The sequence below is a fragment of the Festucalex cinctus genome, chromosome 21, assembly GCF_051991245.1.
Source record: "Festucalex cinctus isolate MCC-2025b chromosome 21, RoL_Fcin_1.0, whole genome shotgun sequence".
Classification (NCBI taxonomy): Eukaryota; Metazoa; Chordata; class Actinopteri; order Syngnathiformes; family Syngnathidae; genus Festucalex; species Festucalex cinctus.
In genome coordinates this window covers 7,898,595-7,917,319 of record NC_135431.1, presented here as the reverse complement: position 1 = coordinate 7,917,319, position 18,725 = coordinate 7,898,595, and the positions used below count along the sequence as shown (strand labels likewise).

Here is an 18,725-nt window from a genome sequence, read left to right as displayed (position 1 = left end):
GGAGGGGCCAAAGTCATCCTGGTAATTTTCCGCTCCCTGAATGCCACTTTTATCCCAGGAATGCTGCAATGCTGGCATGTAGGTTGCAAAGCCTCATACCTGACCCTAACGCTAACGTTCGTAAACATTCTCTGAAAGTTATCGAAGATGATTTAGTTAAGAGAGTGTGCACGTTTTCCGCAATATTCCACCACTTTGTGCCGTCCTTTGCAAAAAGGCAAAGTCACCTTGATCTTAGGGTGCTCTAAAACAGAAAAAAAAAGTTCTTAAGAACAATAAAAAACCAAGGCAAAGCTTCTCTTTGACCTTCCACCCACAGGAAGAAAACACTGAATCACATGTCCCTCAAGATCACCGTGACAGTTTCCAGTCATCTTAACTGCTTCCCCGCCATCCATTTTCTTCCACCTACACATAGGTTGGTGCACTGAGGTGAACACCCTCGGGTTGTATCACATACTGTAGCGCTGTAGCATCTTGAGCATTTTGATTTTTACTTTGCATTGTTCGATGTACAGTATTATGTTAGATGTACATGACGCTAGTGATCATGCCATAGTTTGCTGAAACTGGGTTAAATCAAGAACCTAAAAAAATATCTCTTAAAATGCCTCTTTTAAGAAATCCAAGTGTGAAACTCCAGGCTAATGATGCTAACGCTGCTTGGTCATGCAAAATGGAGGAGCTGTACATACCATTTTATGCCAGACTAGTATTTCTGCAAAACAGGGGAGTCTGAGTACTCTTATCTTAGGCTATTCATATTGTGATATCCATCACAATATAAATAACCCAAGATCGAGTACATCAAAATGGAAAATGCAGTCAGACAGAACGAGGAACAGATAGAGAGACAAGAAAACAGAGAAAAAAACAGCACAGATAGAACAATAGCAGTATGAACCTGTAGGACAAAGTCATTTCTCATGTTAAATCTTGGATTATTTTTTTTTAATGATATATAATTCAGTCAGCGAGCCTGCATACCACTTGTGGAAACCGTACCCTACCTGACCCTACCTACTGTCATGGTTCATAATGGCATGACTCCTTCTTGTAATTGTTTCCATTTCAGCCTTTTCACCATTCAAAAGCTCCAAAACTGCATTGCTGAATAGATGATATTTCATGATTATATTTTGTTTCTGACATTGCAAGAAACGTTTACATGAGCAGAACGTCCATTTTCACAGCTGCCTCTCGTTTTTCTTCCCCCTTATGGTTATTCATAGCGTTTTTGCACCTGCCTTTCAGACGCGCCATTTGAAGATGCAAATCAGGCATCTCAATTTGTGTCAGGTTTAAGAATGATAATGATACATTGCAGATGCTAAAGTACAATAATGCATATCCTCCTCCCGGAATGGTTAGTAGTTGACCAGTTACTAGATAGGAGATCAGCTTTCATGTCTGTTTGTGTGACAAATCAAGTTTGCATTCATTTTACACCTTTAGTCCTAAGTGTAACTATTTATACACATAACTGATGTTATGAGCTTCTGTTTCTTTTTTTTATTGCACCATTTCTACTTGGTGTTTCAGTACGGTAATTCCTCCAATAGACTTTGGGTCTTCCCGGTAGTTCCTCATTACAAAAGGCATCTCTTTTTATGCTGAATTGTTAAGACTGAGGCCAGTCTCCCTGTGGCATTACCTCACCTCAGCTGCTTGTGTCAGCAACTGTATTTTATCTGTGACTGCCCAAAGTGTGTGAAGAAGTGAAGAAAGAGACTCAACAATAAATTAAGACCTCTGGTTTGCCGCTTCCTCCGATCCACAACAGTTTAGAGTAAGTGGTGTGTCAGTGCCCTGCTGTTATTAAAAATAGAATGAGAAAAAGACATCGCTACATCCTTTCATAGGGGCGGCATGGTTCAGTGGTAGAGTGGTGATCTCACATCTGTGAGGTTGTGAATGTTTGTACAATGTGAGAAATTTTCTTCATTTTAGCGTGTACTTTTGCATCATGCAATACATTGATTTGGGATCATGTTCATTCATTCATTCATTCATTCAAAAATGGTGTTATTCTCAAGAAATTAAGGTAACTAAATCACAGATTAATTTCTAATAATTTACCAATTCAACTTTACAAGAAGTGTCTTCTGTTTAAGAACATTGTTTTTATTGAATGTGCACCATCTTTGAACAGAATGGAATTTTCAAGTTAGACTGTACTGTTTTGCTACCCCTCCATGCTTTTTGAGGCATCCTGAGGTCTCCCCGGGGCCATGCTGAAACAACCACAGAGAGGTCGTCACACATGGTGTAAGAAATTGATCTGTACCATATTATACAGCACCTCTGAGAAATGAACTTGTTATGACAAAACACGGCGAAGGCGGCGTGATAGAAATCAGTGCTCTATCTCAGAAAGCATATCAAACATTTTTCATGACATTTAGCTGTTAACTTCTCTTTGTTTAAAATGGTTTGTTTTGTTCTGATGCTCCCTATTATGTCCAGCCCTATTTTCTTGCATGCTTTTAAGTAACAAGCTTTAGCGAGCTAATTTCTTCTGGACATGAAAAACACACACGAGTTAGTGAATCTTATTAAACGAGAGAACATCTTTATTTTTTAATGATAATTCCTTCCGTTTGGAGGATTTTAAATTGATGACATATTAACTCATTCACTCCCAACCATTTTCACTTAAGTGTTTTCCTGGATTTTGACTGATTTTTCAAGGCCCGCGAAATATTATGTTCTATTGCTCTAAAAATATGGAACATACCAAAAGAGAGGTTAGAGTCTCTTCTTTTATCAAGGAAAAAAAAGTATATTCCTATCTGTTTCCACTGTGCAGCAATTAGCCATAGAACGTAGCTAAGTTTCATCGTTTTTCACAATTCTGCTTAGAACTGTGGGAAAACTGTGGGAGTTTTAACATGGCTGGTTGATCTCTTATACTCTGCTGCCACTCAACCATTTTCTGCAGTAGAGAGACTGCATCAAAGCCTTCTCTATGCTCTGGCATAAAAAAACAGCAACAAAAACGTATAAATGCGTCTTTGGGACACTTAAAACATATGACGTATTTATACGTTTTTGGGAGCTAATAAGTTAATTGTGAAGTGTTGATGAATTTAATTCTCTTCTCTTTTCCATCTCAGTACTACAATACCTGTAGCTCAGGTATATAGGCTGGTTAATCCACATCTTATCCATTCTTGCTAATTTAGTCTGCCTTAAAATACACATAATAAAATCTCTTGGATAAACTGCAGCACTATGCCACCGCCCTAACCAATTCTAAATGGGGCCTTGTAACAATTAGCAGTATACATTTCTTAATGATTCTGTGGGCTTTTAAGACTGCTGCTACACACAATGAACCTCCCTCAAACAGGCATATTTAAACAGCTTCAACTCTGGTATTACCTCAGTTAAAGTAAGATTTAATAGCCTCTTATTGCAATCATTGGTTGCCTTTGCCCTCCGTCACCTAATCAGAGCTCACCTCGAGGTTGAAAACCATTTATATTTACAGCTGGTGATTTTCCCAAAACAAACCGATTCGAAGCCGCTTCAATGCATTCTGCCGCAAGAACATGTTTCACTTTCACATAGCATAAATGGATGGAAATCTCCAGATTGCATTTGACAAAATATGCTGTTCTCTCTAAATTCTTCTTTCATACTGTGAGCTAGAACTCTATCGTTTAAATTGGTATTTTGATTTGTCTTTTCTGTTGCGTAATGTAGCGCCCAAGACAGCATCGTAACAACAGAATTTTCCATTACATCATTCTTATGCCTCTCTCACTAGACATTACTAATCGATTTATCCTTAACACTCATTCACTGCCAGTCATTATAGAAAATTTTTACATTTCCAATACTCACGTGATATTCCATTCAATAATTATATATAATAGGGGTGTCACGATTCGCCAACTCCACGATTCGATTTAAATTTCGATTTTGGGGTCACGATTCGATTTTTTTTTCGATTTTTTTTTTTTTTTTTTTTTTTTTCTCCGCTCCCCCACTTTATAACACAGAGGCATATGCTTCTGTAGGCTAAGGCTAGTCTATGATCATTGGTTCTATTCATTGTACAGTAAATCTTATTTCAAAAGATCGGCTACATATAGGTGATGCAATTTCCATATTATTTTTGTGTAAATTTATGTAATATATGATAATTGACATTAGGCAGGAATGATCAAATTCAAAGAATTTATTTACAATATAAAGTTAACCGTCTTGTTCTTACTGAAGTGTAAAATAAAAAAACAAAAACAAAAAGTCACAGTGGGTGCCTGCCATCTATTGACTGTTTTTGGTTACAACAGTGTGCTGTGCGTTCCTCTTAAAATAATGTGCAATGTGCAACAACAACAAAAAATATATTGTATCCAAAGTCATGGAACAAATACAGCCTGAACAAACTATATCCCAACATTTACAGTTGCTGGGCATACTGTAGCGTGGTTCAAGTACACTAATTAAATGTTTGAATCCAGCGTTTTCCAAGGCTGCAGGTCTGCTGCTATAAATAGACCTATGGATCTGGCGTTTCGCGCGAGCTGAAGTGTGTGGAAGTTTCACTGTAAATGAGGATGAAATAGTTGGTTGGACCGTTGTTTTCCCACTTCTAGTTGAATTTGATAAATCTAAATCTTTGTGATGCCTGCGTAAATGTCCCGTCATGTTTGTCGTGTTTCCCGTTGTTACGGCTGGCGGCTCGGGCCCGCCGCCGGCTCCGCTCCCCTAGTATGTATGTGTGTGTTTGTGTCGGCTGGTGCCCGTATAATGGTACTTCAGTTTGAATGCGCCAGCGCGACACTCTGATTGGAGGACTGTGCCAGCGCGACACTCCGATTGGACGACTGTGCCAGCGCGACACTCCGATTGGACGACTGTGCCAGCGCGACGCTATTGTGTATCCGTGTATTATACCCCTATTGGTCATTGTTGTTTCTCCTCCGTTCTGTCAGTTCTGTCAAATGCGGTTATTATTTGTTCACCTTCCACTTTCACTCCCTTGTCAAACCCCTGCCTGAAATTTCAATTAAAACTACTCAGATGTTAAAGTCGACCCGTGTTTATCTACTCTATATTTTCTGTTATTGTGTTACTTCCCTTCCCCTTGACGAGCCGGGCGTAACACCGTGGCCGAGTACAGTACGCGCACATAGCATATCTTGCAACTGTGGTCTTTTTATCGACAACGTGAACGTTGTCGACATAACTCACCGGGAACGCAAAATGTTTCCAAACTGGTGACGAGAGAAGCGGGAGCGGCTTGAAGCACCATTGCTGTGTCTGTCCGCGCTTGCCATCATGACTGCAGGAGAAGTCAGCTAACAAGTGCCGTTAGCTAGTAGCTGAATGGCTGCGTCTCATTTGCTTTCCTGGGAGGTGGCGGTGGCGGCGGTGGCGGCGGGCGCGGGGTGGGGGGGGCATCGAATCGTGTGTCCTCTCTTCTATTTCGATGCTCGAAATCGTGACGTAATTTCGATCGATTTCGATAAAAAATCGAAATCGTGACACCCTTAATATATAAACCGAATCTACCAAATAACAGAATAGACTCCCTACTTTTTGTCCCGTCCCGTTCTTTTATAATTGACAGCAGAAAAATGTAGGTTTGCCAAAATACAGCCATTTCTCCCATGGACTCTGAAACTGTGTTTATTTCCTATAAAATGGGGCAATGATGTCATCTACCGGTGGTTGGGCATCAGTAAAGTTGTTTCCAAGTTTGATATTTACAGTGGAGCATGCTCAGATTCGCCCCCATTTAGCACCGCTCTAAAAAATACAATTGACAAGTATACTTGTCAAAGGCAGTGAATGAGTTAATGGGGTGCAAGGACGACGTGCTAAGGAGGTGTATGTTATGTTACATCAGTCACTTGTGAACTGATATTTAATACACACACCAAACCAGAACCTTGCTGCCAATCCGGGTCATGGCACCAATTTGATGGTCATCTGGCACGGTCCTGCCACGGGTTCAGACTCAAGTGCGCTAGTAGCAAGCTAAAAGCATGGGCTACTAACCCACAGGCTAGCACTACTCTTTAGGCTTTCAAGGAATCAAAGGTGAACAAAATGTGCCAGATATTTTCAATGTTTTTTTTAAAGGAGATTCTATTTAGCAGACAGCAGATGCTCTTTGCCTCACCTGTCATACTTGCTGCTGACTTTGAATGAATGAATGAATGAATGGTTTATTTTCAGCTCCAGAGCCCTAATTGTTCCCCCCCACACCGGCTTTTTGCATTTGCAAAACTACCGAAATGACGTCACTCTTTCTCTCACTCAGTCACACACAGAGCACACGCACACATCTACCGATGGTTGCCATGTCTTGTTTGCTTGAACCCACCCCATGAGACCAGACAGAAGCAATGATCAGAGGTGTGCTGCGGTGGCACAAGAACAGATGTAGTGTCAGCAGGCGAGCGAGCCATTGCGTTAGCGTAATAGGTATAAACATTGAGTGTGCTGCGGTGATGGGCCTGTTCCTAGAAATTTGTCATCTGAAAAGTGCAAGCAAATAAAGCGTACTATCAGTTTGTGCCTATCCCAATTAACTTTGGGCAAGAGGCAGGGAGCGCAGTGGAGACATATATAGACAAACAACGGTGTACACGCACAATGACACCTATTGACAATTCAGAGTCTTCGCTAAGTCTAACCTGCATGTTTTTTTTTGGCACTTGAGAGGAAGTACCAACACAAGCAAGGGGAGAGCATACAAACGCCGCATAGAAAGGCCAGACTGGAACAACTCCATCTGCTGCCAGTAGTGTCCTTCAACTATGTGCTACCCGCCATCCACTTTGAAGACTTAGAAAATGGTCAAGACAGGAGCCATTCACGGTTACTTTGTCTCTTTTTGTTGGCTAAAAACCACAATGTTTTAAAAAGATCAAAATTGGGTTGTTGAATTCGTCTTCAAATATCCTTTGAGGCTAATTGAGCATGATGGTTATTTCACGGAAGCGTGGAACTGTCAATGTGGAGTACACATTTTTGACTGGCAAATACATTTAAAAGTATTTAAATACTTCAAAATGTATGCAAGTACGTACTTGTAAATGTGTTCAGACCTACTTGTTAATACGTTCATAAATACGTTTGAATGTACTTGTAAATACATTTGAACATAATTGAAAATATGTTTAAACAACAACGTATTTGTAAATGTACTGCTTATAATCAGGTGTGGCTTATGTATGTACAAAATGATTTTTCCTTTAGAAATGTACTGGGTGCGGCTTATAATCAGGTGCGCTCTATAGTCCGGAAATGACGGTACTTGTAAATCATTTGAACGTACTTGCAAACGAGTTTTACATCCTTGCGTACTTGCAAATACATTTAAATGTAATTGAAAACATGTTTATACGTACTTGCAAATGTGTTTGAACATGCAAGTATGCATTTGGCATACCTTATGACAATATGTTCGAAAAAAATAGCTTTTTTTTGTTTTGTTTTTAGCATTTGGCCTACATTATAGCAATGCGTTCAAAAATTAAGTAAAATTATTATTTGTCATGTCTGTGGTGCATGATTGACGTCATATTTTCCGATAATGCCACATGCGCATGTTGAAGTCACCACCCCATTATACGAAGAAAATGCAAAATTTGTATATAAACATATTTGCCAGTCAAAAATGTTCACTCCACACTGGCAGTTACACGCTACTGTACTATCTATCTAATAAGAGGCTTAAGTTGTATTTGTTACTTTTCTGTTTTTAAGAAATGGTCTGAAATCTCTTGCTCCTGAAACTCATACACTACCTTTTTATCATTGGACAACATTGACACAAAGAGATAAGCTTATCCGCGCGTGTTTTTAGCTGCACGACAGTGCCAGTGCCCCATGCAGGTGGGTGATACCAAAGCTGTGGCCCTCACAGACCCTCTCATCTGCGTAGCAACTGAGAGCATCGCCTTGCCAAAACCGCTCGTCCTACGATGTGGATTCAAATCGGGCTGTTTCCTGTCAGCGGCCCCAACAGGCACACATTGAAAACCATAAAAGAAGCTGCTAGCTCAAAATAAAGCAGTATATAACTGCAGCTTCATGGTTTCAGGGCACAATAACACACTTCAATGTGATTGCCTGCAGAACAATGTTGCTCCTGTGGAATTGAAATTGTGTGTGTATTCTTATCACCTTTATGGAAAAAGGGTTAATATTGTAATATCTCCACGGAGTACTCTAATTGGGTTGAATCTGCCCCCTTTTTATCACATTAAAAAGCACTTTTGAAATAGCCAGCAGTGAGAGTCACTTTCGAAAGAGGGGGAAAACAAAGATAATATCCCATGATCATAATGTTTCAAGGTAGTGCTTTGCCCTTTCTCTTGTCTTTGGAAGACTACTGGAGGCTTAACTCATTTTGATTATTACATGAAAAGGTTACCCAAATGTTATTCCCCATCAGGACGTCTTGAGTATAAGAGAATATTCACATTGTGCTTGAGTTTAACTTGCAAGCGGTGACATTAATTCAAAGCTACAGGGAGCTACATTTCATGTCATCCATTGACTTCACCAAGTCAGAGATTGTCATGTCAGACGCTCAGTCTTGATTCAGCAAAGCCAGTCTGTCAGAGTGTGCAAGTTGAGCTTTCTATTTGCAAACTGTGTGAGGGTCCGTTTGAATGCAAGCTTTTGGGACTGTGTTGTGTGGCTGACGGAGTAGCCCAATTAATTAGGTAAACAGGCCTGTAATGAAGTGCGTTTGTCTGTCTGCGTGCCAGCCTCGCACCGAGCTGTCCACCAACCGGCTCCCCTTAAGGTCTTTTTTGCTGCATCTAGCATCTTTGCGCAGTTACACAACCCATACGAAGAAGGCGACGGAACACACGCAGACACACCAAACCGCTGGAGACAGATTGGATCGTGTCTAATGCATATTGCCTTTTTCCCTGACAAGATGCCTCCGCCCACATACAGTAAGTGGCTGTGTTTTCCAACTGTTCATAAGGCTCCGGGCCAGAGCTGATGGCTGGAAGTGGCTTCAATGCAGATCAGCCTTTTTCCTTTTCACCCTTTCACTGCAGGAAATGGACTTTGCGTATACGTTGTAAACACATGGTAATGTTACAGGAAGTTAATTTAGGAGCAGCACTTTAATAGCAGGTTTTAGCCTCACACACACTGGCCTTCAGACGGTGTTTGTTTCTTTTCGCCGGAAATCCAGTGTGAAACCTGCTATTGATGCCTGCCAGCTTACAACGCTTAATCTTGTAACCAGGCAATGACTACACACCTTGAAGGTTGTACTTGAAAGGTGAGAAAAGCAACACTATTCTCAAATAATCTTCCACAGTCTCCACCTCCTAATAGCCTGCGTGTAAACAATCTAATGGCCGAGTCCAGTGGCTGAGGGGTACTGTGAACATCGGAAGAAATGAATGCACCGAGTTATTTGACCAATGTTCCTGTTCAGAGATGTCTGTAGGCTTGTAGATGCAATTTCAAGACATGATGTTGATGTTGGGAATACGTAGGCTAGTTATTTAAAAGTTGGAAGCTTTTGTTGTAGCGTTTTTGTCAGACAAATATATGTATAATTGACAGTATGGTGTGATTGTGCAAGGATATTCTCTTAAGCAACTACTTCACTGTACTCTATTAGCACTGTTCAATGACAGATGCTTGTTACACAATACTACAGAAGTACTACAGAAATAATAATTACTGTTGAGAGGCTGAAGTCAGGGGATTTTAAGTCACACAGTGGCTCTAAACTATTACTCATTTATTAAAATAGTTGTCAATTAATTTGATACCCAATTAGTTGTTGATTAATTTTGATACCTCTAAAACACAGAAACAACCCTGTCGATTCTACTTAACTTGGCAATAAGCAGGTTGATCATTGTGATTCACTAGAGAGAGTTCTCAACAATATCGATCTGGGACTGCGCCACGGTAAATTGCTTGGGAAATTGCTGTACAATACTTCGATCTGATTGGACGATATGGCATCTTGTGCACGTTTGTTTTGACCAATCACGGCAAATGTTGTCTTTGGTCTCGTCTTAGGAAAAAAAAAAAAAGCACGAACATCTTTCATTAGTAGTACTAATACTTAAGATGTAAAGAGTAGATCTTAAGTACTAGAAACATACATGTATCTTATCACAAGCATCTTAGCAAGATAACACAAATATGCACAATCTTGAGTTCTACGTATTTCAAAGTTAAATTAAATTAAGCTGTAAGGTTTTATCGGTACATGTAGGATGAAAATCGCATCGCCCTTTGGCTGCTTTCTCGTGGAGTTGCCATCTTGATATATACACCTGTAACTACAATTAAGGTTATTTTGCATTTGTAATTATAAGCATAAGCAACAATGTTTTTTGACTCCATCTTTCACGCCAGATTTATGGTCACGAGAATAAGATGCAGCCCCTTTCGGTTGCTTGATAATTTATTGGAGATAAAAGAACATCATTTCAAGGTTTATAACCATGCGTCTATCGGAGTATGCCCTTGTACAGCCACTTTCCTTTCATCAGTTTTTCATTTTGTTCAGCTCAGCTGTTGACATTTGAAGGAAGCCATCATCCCTGAGCCAGATAGAGCAAGACGACTGAAAGCGGGTATTTCACAGACTTACGATTAGCCCGATAACCATTCAGCGAGGGGACGGATGTCTTTAGAGGCTGGCGAATAATTAAGCGCTCAGCGCTTATCACTTAAATGGTTTTGTTCGTCTTACAGTATATCGCTTACAAAACAACAAAGAATCCCTGAAAACGATTTTCCGCCACCCCCCCCCCCCCCTCCTTTTTTTTTTTCCTCCTTACACTTCTTTGACCTTTGTTTCCTTGGGTTTCTCCAGCATCTGCAAGTACTTTCTCACCAAAAAAAATAGTGATAAGCAGCTTTGCAGGAACGTTTATCTCAGCAGACAACGAAAATCACGCTTAAAGTCTGCCTTAAACAAAAACCACATACCGTACATATACTTGATTGAACGTAAAGAGATGGATGAGGTCAAGAGAATTGTGGGGTTGCGTGTACAAACAACACTGTGAAGAAAGATGAATGATGACGAATGGACAAAAAAAAAGTAAAGAGCTGAGCAGTCATTCATCTCAATTAACTTCACTTTTTCTCTATTATTAGTGTCACTGTGAATGATGCTAACCCTCGTCATAAATTGGCTTCTCAGGAACAACAATAATCCGGGTCATTTTGAACCACGCTATAATTAATGATGAAAATGCATCCCGATAAACATTATTTTAACAGGTGTCATCATGAAATACTGCTGTTTATAGTTATTTAACTTTAAAATGGGTCAATTTGACCCAGCTATGTTTTATCCCGAAAAACAATAGAAAGCATTTTAATTGAAAATATGTCATTTTAATTGATGAGAAACTTAATAACAAAAACTACTAATGTGGAACTACAACTTTAAAATGGGTCAATTTGACCCGGGCTATATTTAATGTTCCTAAAGCATTCTGTTTAAACATTTGAACTGAAAATATGTGTACTTGAGAAGTTTCATAACCAAAGCTACAATTATTTGTACTTTCTCACCCTTAAAATGGGTCAATTTGACCCGGATCGTTTAATATTGCAAAAAAAATAAAATTATATATATATATATATATATATATATATATATATATATTGTTTATTGCTTTTTAACCCTCTTCATTGCACATATAACAAAATAAACCGTTGAGAGTTCCGTCGATACTTGACCCGGTTATTGACGAATAAACTGATGGATGAAAATCAGTGCGTAGTTCATCTTTTGTTTTTTTTTGTTTTGTTTTTTTAGTTTGTTGTCATAAAGCACTTTGTGACAGTTCAGGCTGTTTGAAAGCGCTATATAAATAAACTTGAGTTGAGTTGAGTTAAAACTAAACAAAAAATACATGTGCTAATTGTTCAGTTAACCATTTTTTCCAACTCTATAATATATGATTCTAGAATCTATTGTCAAAGTCTATATACACACACACAAAGCCTCTGCACAAAAACACCCAAGGTTAGCTGATGGCAAGCTGCTACATTTTTTTTGTGCTTGTCCTGAGGTCTTTGGATGACTCTTTCCTTGAAACGTTCAATTCTGAAGGACTGCATTAAAATGGAAATACAACGCAACACAATTATTTGTAACAGACGCGACTCTCAAAGGTCCTTTTGAAAGTTTCACTTTTTTAAATGACATCCCTTTTGTATTTTTTACTTGCCTTTTTATGTTAGGTTTCGATATTTCAACCTTACTGTAGAGATTAAAATGTCTGTGTTTGGTTGTTTTTCACTTTTGCGGTGCGGTGAAGCATGCTAAACAAACCCTATTTTACTTTAAGCTTGAACATGCCTGAATTGTGTCGGTTACTAGAAAACTCCTGGTCCTGCATTTTTAAGTTTTTCCAATTTCCACCATTGAAATTCTTCTCTGGCCTCCACTCTCTTCTTTCTTCCATTTGTCTTTTAATGCTTATCAGCTTCTCACTGTTGAATAATCGTTGAATTGAGCGGAATAATGACTTTCTTATCTTCCACATTATCGAGCGTGTCGCACATTTTTCGAGGCGCGTTCGGCAATTCACCCAGTAGTACAATGCTACAAGGGGGCTGTGGAAACGCCTTTTTTTCCCCCTTACCTTGAAATCATTTTGTCCTTTTACCATCTCCCCCCATCACCATTTACTGGGATGATGGTTGTAACAGAGAAACGCGTCGATGTGATTGAAGGCTATGTAGATTGAATTCTATCTCTGCGGATGCCAGCTGGAGAAATTTCCCTAAAGAATTTTTAAAGGGGGGAAAAAAAAATCCCTTCTCTTCTCCTTGAAAGGACATTTGAGTTGCCTGCCAATCAAAATGCGCTTCCAGCCTTCAGCACCAGGTGATAGACTGACGGTGAGCCGACATTCTTTTTTTTTGCCATGCTAGCTGCCGACACTTGCTCAGGCAACTCGGCTACGAAAATCTATTGAGTGCATGAAAGCCAAAAGAGACCAAAGTGGGCGCGGATAGATGTTGAAGCAGATGAGGAAGAGCAAATCAACGCCTGAGATGTTGCAAGTAAAACCGAGACACTTGGGCTGAGATTTGTTTGAAAGCTTACCCAGGAGAAAAACGCACTCAACTGCGTTTAAAGATCTGTTCGTTGCCATTTTTTACGCTACTCGCTACATTATGCTTGTTGCTCCCTAATCCCCATTTGTAATTAAATGTGTACTCAGGCGCTAGCTTATGTAAACCCAGACTATCATTGAGGCTCCTAACGCAGCATGTGGAATGAAGGATGAGAATGTGCCACCTCAGTCTTCCCATGCTTTGTGTGCCTTGTCGTCTTTTTTTTTTTTCCACCCCACACACGCTTTTAAACTCTCCCTCCTCCTACTGTGAGGTTTTCCCACTCGCGCTCAGTGTGTGCATACAGTGGAAATAAAAGTGTAATCTGAAAAATTGACAACTCCACAAGTCTCACGGGCATGAGGGTGAGTCTTCACAAGGAATCGAAGCAATTCAAGGAAGATTTTTGTATGCGACGTCATACACCGGAGTTTTTGCTTTTTGGTTACCAGCGGGCCTGCATATCATTTTCACATTTTATTAACTCATTCACTGCCTTTGACGGAAAAAGACGTCAAATGATGCAATGCATTTTGCTGGACTGGCAGTGAATGTATTAACTATATCCCAAATACACAGCTTTTATGTTTTTTGCTATCTCCAAATTGTCCACCCTTCTCATCAGACCAATTTTTCACCTGGCGTTCACAGCAGCCGTCTGTCTTATACTGTGCTGCCCCCTGATGGTGGGCATGGTTCTCTTATTGTGTGGACTTTACAACTTGTCTTATGGCTCCCTGATGATAAACCATCAATGAATATTATCATCATAAAGAGGTTCAGTATGTTATTAAGTGTGGTCATATTCATTCAATGATAATGTAAATGTTGCTTGTCCTCATTAGGGTCTCGGACTATTCACATTAAAATTCACACCTGAGTACAATTTATTTATTTTTCAATACGAGTTTCAATGAACATAACATACACTATTTTAATATTCTTAACCCTAAAATGCACAAGGGGATCAAAAATTACTTGAAAATGTTATTTTCTCACAAAACTTTGTAATAAAAAAAACATGAATTAACATTCAAGATGGTCCTCAACAAACCTGCAGTTTTAATTTTTAAATTTTAAACATTTTAAAACATTTTTGAATTTACCACCCTTCCATAAATGGATCGAAAATGTCTCACATTGATTTCTGATGGATTTCTGATGGAAACTAGAGATGTTCGATACCGATACCAGTACTAGGAGTCGAATATTCAACTCTTGAGTCTTCACCTATACCGAAACCAAGTACCACAAGCATGTTGTACATAAAATTTCCCCCCAAAACAATGTCAGATCATTTTACAGAACTATATTTTAGGGATAGACTGAATTATCGGCGCTCAAATTCAGCATTTTGACGAATATAAGCATCGGCCATTTAAAAAAAAATAATCTGATGGCCTCAGATATTTTCTAATTTTGGAAAACTTTATTCACTGTAGCTATTGTTTAAGTTTACATTAAACATTTTACGACATGCTGATGACCCTGAGAGCTCCCTGAACTTGAAGATGTCTATTGTCTAAGAATTTTAACATTATGCTGAAATACATTTCAACAATAGAAATTGTTTATAGTTGGAGTTTAGTTTTTTTTTGTTTTTTTGTTTTTTGAAGTGAATATTTTCCCTTTTAGTGGAAGCGAATATCAGCTCCAAATATCAGTTATCGGCCTCCTTGACTACTAATAATCTATGTCAGTATATGCCCTGAAGAAAAAAAAAAAAAAAAAAAAAAGCATATCACTCTAATCTCTACTTTATACTACATATACTACAATATAGGACTTTTGCTGAAAACTACATGGTATTAATGGCAATTTTCTGTTCATCTAATTTATGGTTTCTGATTGTAAAACGGCCCCAAAAGGATGACCGATACCTGATATCGGTACTCGCTCTTCTCTAATGGAAACCTTTTATTCTAAGTTTACAAAACAAAACAAAAAAACGTAAGCGTTAACTTACATTTTGACCTCATATTTGTGAAGCAGTTGTTGCTATCAGGTATCAGCAAATTGGTGAATTCCATCCACTAAAATAATGGATGAAGTAAACGCAAAGAAAAAAACTGTGATCAACCACACAAAGGGGGTGCAGACAGCATGGACTTTATGGCTGCCACCTCCACCTGCAAATGGCAGACGCCGAAGTGGCGCATGGTGCTGTGCTTCAACATCCTTGACCTCACCTCCGTGAATTCAAAAGTGGTATCACCATGAGCTCTGAAAGGAGCTCATTACTGCAAATGGCAATCATTTAGGTAATGGGAGCGGTTGGAGTGGAAAAATGCTACAATTTAGCCACAAGAAAGTAGCAGCAGTTGCTCAGAAACCTTTCCACCAAAATTCCCCTCTGGCTAATTGTGGATATGATGATTTACTAAAGTGCAAAGTTTTTCCTCAGCCTTTCTTTGTATGTGACCCCTGTGCACACCAAGCTGAGGTTTTACCAACATTAATCATCACAAAATATCATTAATCATAGAGTCAACACCTTTCAGGTCAAACACGTCCGCTTGGCCTTGAATAATCCATCTGGAGGCGTATTGCGAACCCTTGTGGAATGCCATTGAATGAATTTCTAGCTATTGGGTTAAGAAAATATCATTGTGGGTGTGAGTCAGCCATCTTCTATCTTGTGTCTTGATTCTTGAATTAGAGCAAATGTACATTTATTTACAAAAAAAGAAATAAATAAATGTTAGATTGTGCTTGCGTGTCTTGTTTCCGATGCTGATTATATCTGTCACATGTTGATAAAGCACTGCGGATTTAGCTCATCCCCATGTAAAGCCTATTCAATATGTCTGCTGCACAAAACCGCTTACTGTTTCATATTGACGCCACACCACCACAGCTTGTGAATTTTCAGATTCTCCTCACTCTATCTCCTGCTTATGTGTAACACCGGAAGAATATTTTTAATCCCGCTCATTGTTGACCTTTTACGCAATTGTTTTGGCTTGCAATGTCATCTAAATACAGTTGTTAATAATGACTTCACATTGTTTTGTAATGGAAAGTATTGCATACAATTGTTCTATTGTTATTATTTAAATGCATAATGCTTATTATTGCATACAAAATCTCATCAGAAATGCACAGTTTGACAATGAAACATCCAGTAAAAATCCTCTGAGTGAGCACCAACTGATTTAATCGTTGTGTCAGCAGTCTGACCAGAAGCCATATTAGAACCCTCCGAGATGTTTTGAGTTCATTGTGTGCTTTTTGGTGCATACGGAAATTGGCTCCCACCCTCTCAGGCATACTTGAACAGCAAACTCATTCAGGAAAGTGGAGAAAATGTCATATCAGTGGATTTTGAAATTTCCTCTCACAAGTCGAGCCACTTATGAAGTTGTGTAGATATGTGAGATGTGCATGTGTGTGTGTGTATAACGAAAATAAACACTAAATTGACAGAATTTCTTTCAGGATATGTCATGACAAAAACACTAAAGCAAAATTGAATGTTTGTGAAGGGTTTTATCAGCTGAACTGTTAATTGTGTTAGGTGTAGGGTAACACACGCCATCTTAACTTATTCACTCCCAACCATTTTCACTTGAAGCAACAACCCCTTTACAACCCCGGTTGTTTTACTGGATTTTTTTTGCAAGGCCATATTGTGTCCTATTGCTATAAAAAACATGAAACCTAACAAAAGAAAGAATAGAGCCTCATCTTTCATCAGGAAAAAAAAAAAGTATATTTGTGTCTGTTTCCGTTTTACAGTAATTAGCATTAGAATATAGCTAAGTTTCATCATTATTCAAAATTGGCAAAAAGAGCTTGTTGCAACGTGGCCCTGGCTGATCTCATATACTGTACTCTGTTGCCACCTGCTGGCCGTTTTTGGTAATAACTACCCTTGCTTTAATTAAGCCACCTCTTCATGTCAGAAGCTGCATCAAAACCTTCAGTTTGCTCTTGCAGTTTAAAAAAAATGTAAACAATGAAAAAACATATAAATACGTTTTTGGGAGTGAAGGACAAAGTATTAAAAACAAACAAACGTATTTACACTTTTTTGGGGTTTGAATGAGTTAATTGACATTTAAAATGACATTTCCATTGCTGCTCTCTAGAGAACGTATGTGTTTCGTTGCATAAATATCTTGATGCATACGCTTTAGTTGCACGGAATGCTTGAAACTTACAGAGGCTTCTTATTTGCATTAAAGTGGGTATTATATGACTAAAATAGCTCAAGTTTTGTTTCAGGATTGATTGCCACCCTTTTTTTTTAAGGTAAATCCTGCTCGAGAAACTTTTTATATAAGCACAGGCACTGAAATCAAGCTAATGTTTGAATTGCATCACCGGGAATTTAGAGTATAGGCCATAATGGTTCGCATACAGAAGACACATGTACGGGGCCTCTCCCTTAAGTGTCGTATTGTGCTGAGCAAAATGTTATTCTGAATGTATGTGAGCGCAAATTGTCTCATGAATATTTAACAAAAAATGTACACATTATATTAAATTGTAACCAGACTATTTTCCAGTAGCAGGTACATTATTTCATTTACTTTGCAAGTGTGCTGCACTTGCCGCTATCCCATGAATTTGTATACATTTTAATTAATTTGGAATAATTATGGTACATTAATCTTTTTCCATTTTCATGCTCTGGCGGTGTTGTTTCAGTTCAGGGGTAAAGGCAGGGAAAAATATGTAATATATTAAGACAAGACTTGCATGACACAAGACAAATGATATGCACATGCACAAAACAAGCTACTACTGATATTTTTAGTATGCTCACCAGATTTAATAACTCAATATGTATTTTGTTTCTCCATTTTGAACTCAAAAATCCATCCAATTCCCTTCGAAGCTTCATGATGTGTTTCAACATCTTAGAGATTGTGTTCATGATGTTGGAGTCATTTCTAATTGCTGCTGTTGACAAATCCCCCCAAATATTGCACAATTAGAGCAAAGACCCAAACAGAATGCTGCGGAGGGGTATTGCTGAGGAGGAAGTGGCATGATGATTTAATTTTCTGCACACTGAGCAGCACGTGAGCGCATCACAGCCCCGGGCTGCCAGACATTGGCCTGCCATGTGCCGGATGATGAATACTGCTGCCACCGTGCATGTGGGACATGTATCTGTGTCTCCCAAGGTTACGATGGACTTTGTTTTCCCTTTTATAGTGTGTATGAGTGAATCTTACACTTTCAGAGCAAACAAATTTGTGTGATCGAACACTGCAGTTCCGAGTCTCATCAGTTAACCAATGGGGTTCCACTAGGTTCGATGTTAGGCCCCCTTTTATTATTCAGCCTTTAGTTCAATGATTTGTCTACCATTTGCATGCACGGATGCTCCAACTTTAGAATGTGATCATTTTGTTTTCCCTTTTATAGTTTATGAAGTGCATGTTACGCTTTCATAGCAAACGTGCTTTATTTAATCCGATGCGTCTGCACCAGAAACAAAGCTGCCACAAAAACAAGTGTGATGATAATATCGGCATTCTTGCCTTTGACTGCATCCAAAGGAAACTCTAAGAATGAATATAATCCATTCTGGGACACTAGCCAACCTTGTTGGAATAGGCCCTGTGATTCAAGGTGTACCTTGCCTCTCGCCCACGGTCAGTTGGGAA

The 18,725-nt window shown here is 38.9% G+C and overlaps 1 protein-coding gene across 30 annotated transcripts in view; it reads left to right on the top strand.

Annotated features, from left to right (window-relative positions):
- The window catches only part of nrxn3b (neurexin 3b), a 326,421-nt gene that overhangs the window by 89,647 nt on the left and 218,049 nt on the right, over positions 1-18,725 (top strand). The gene's annotated exons all lie outside the window — the stretch shown is intronic.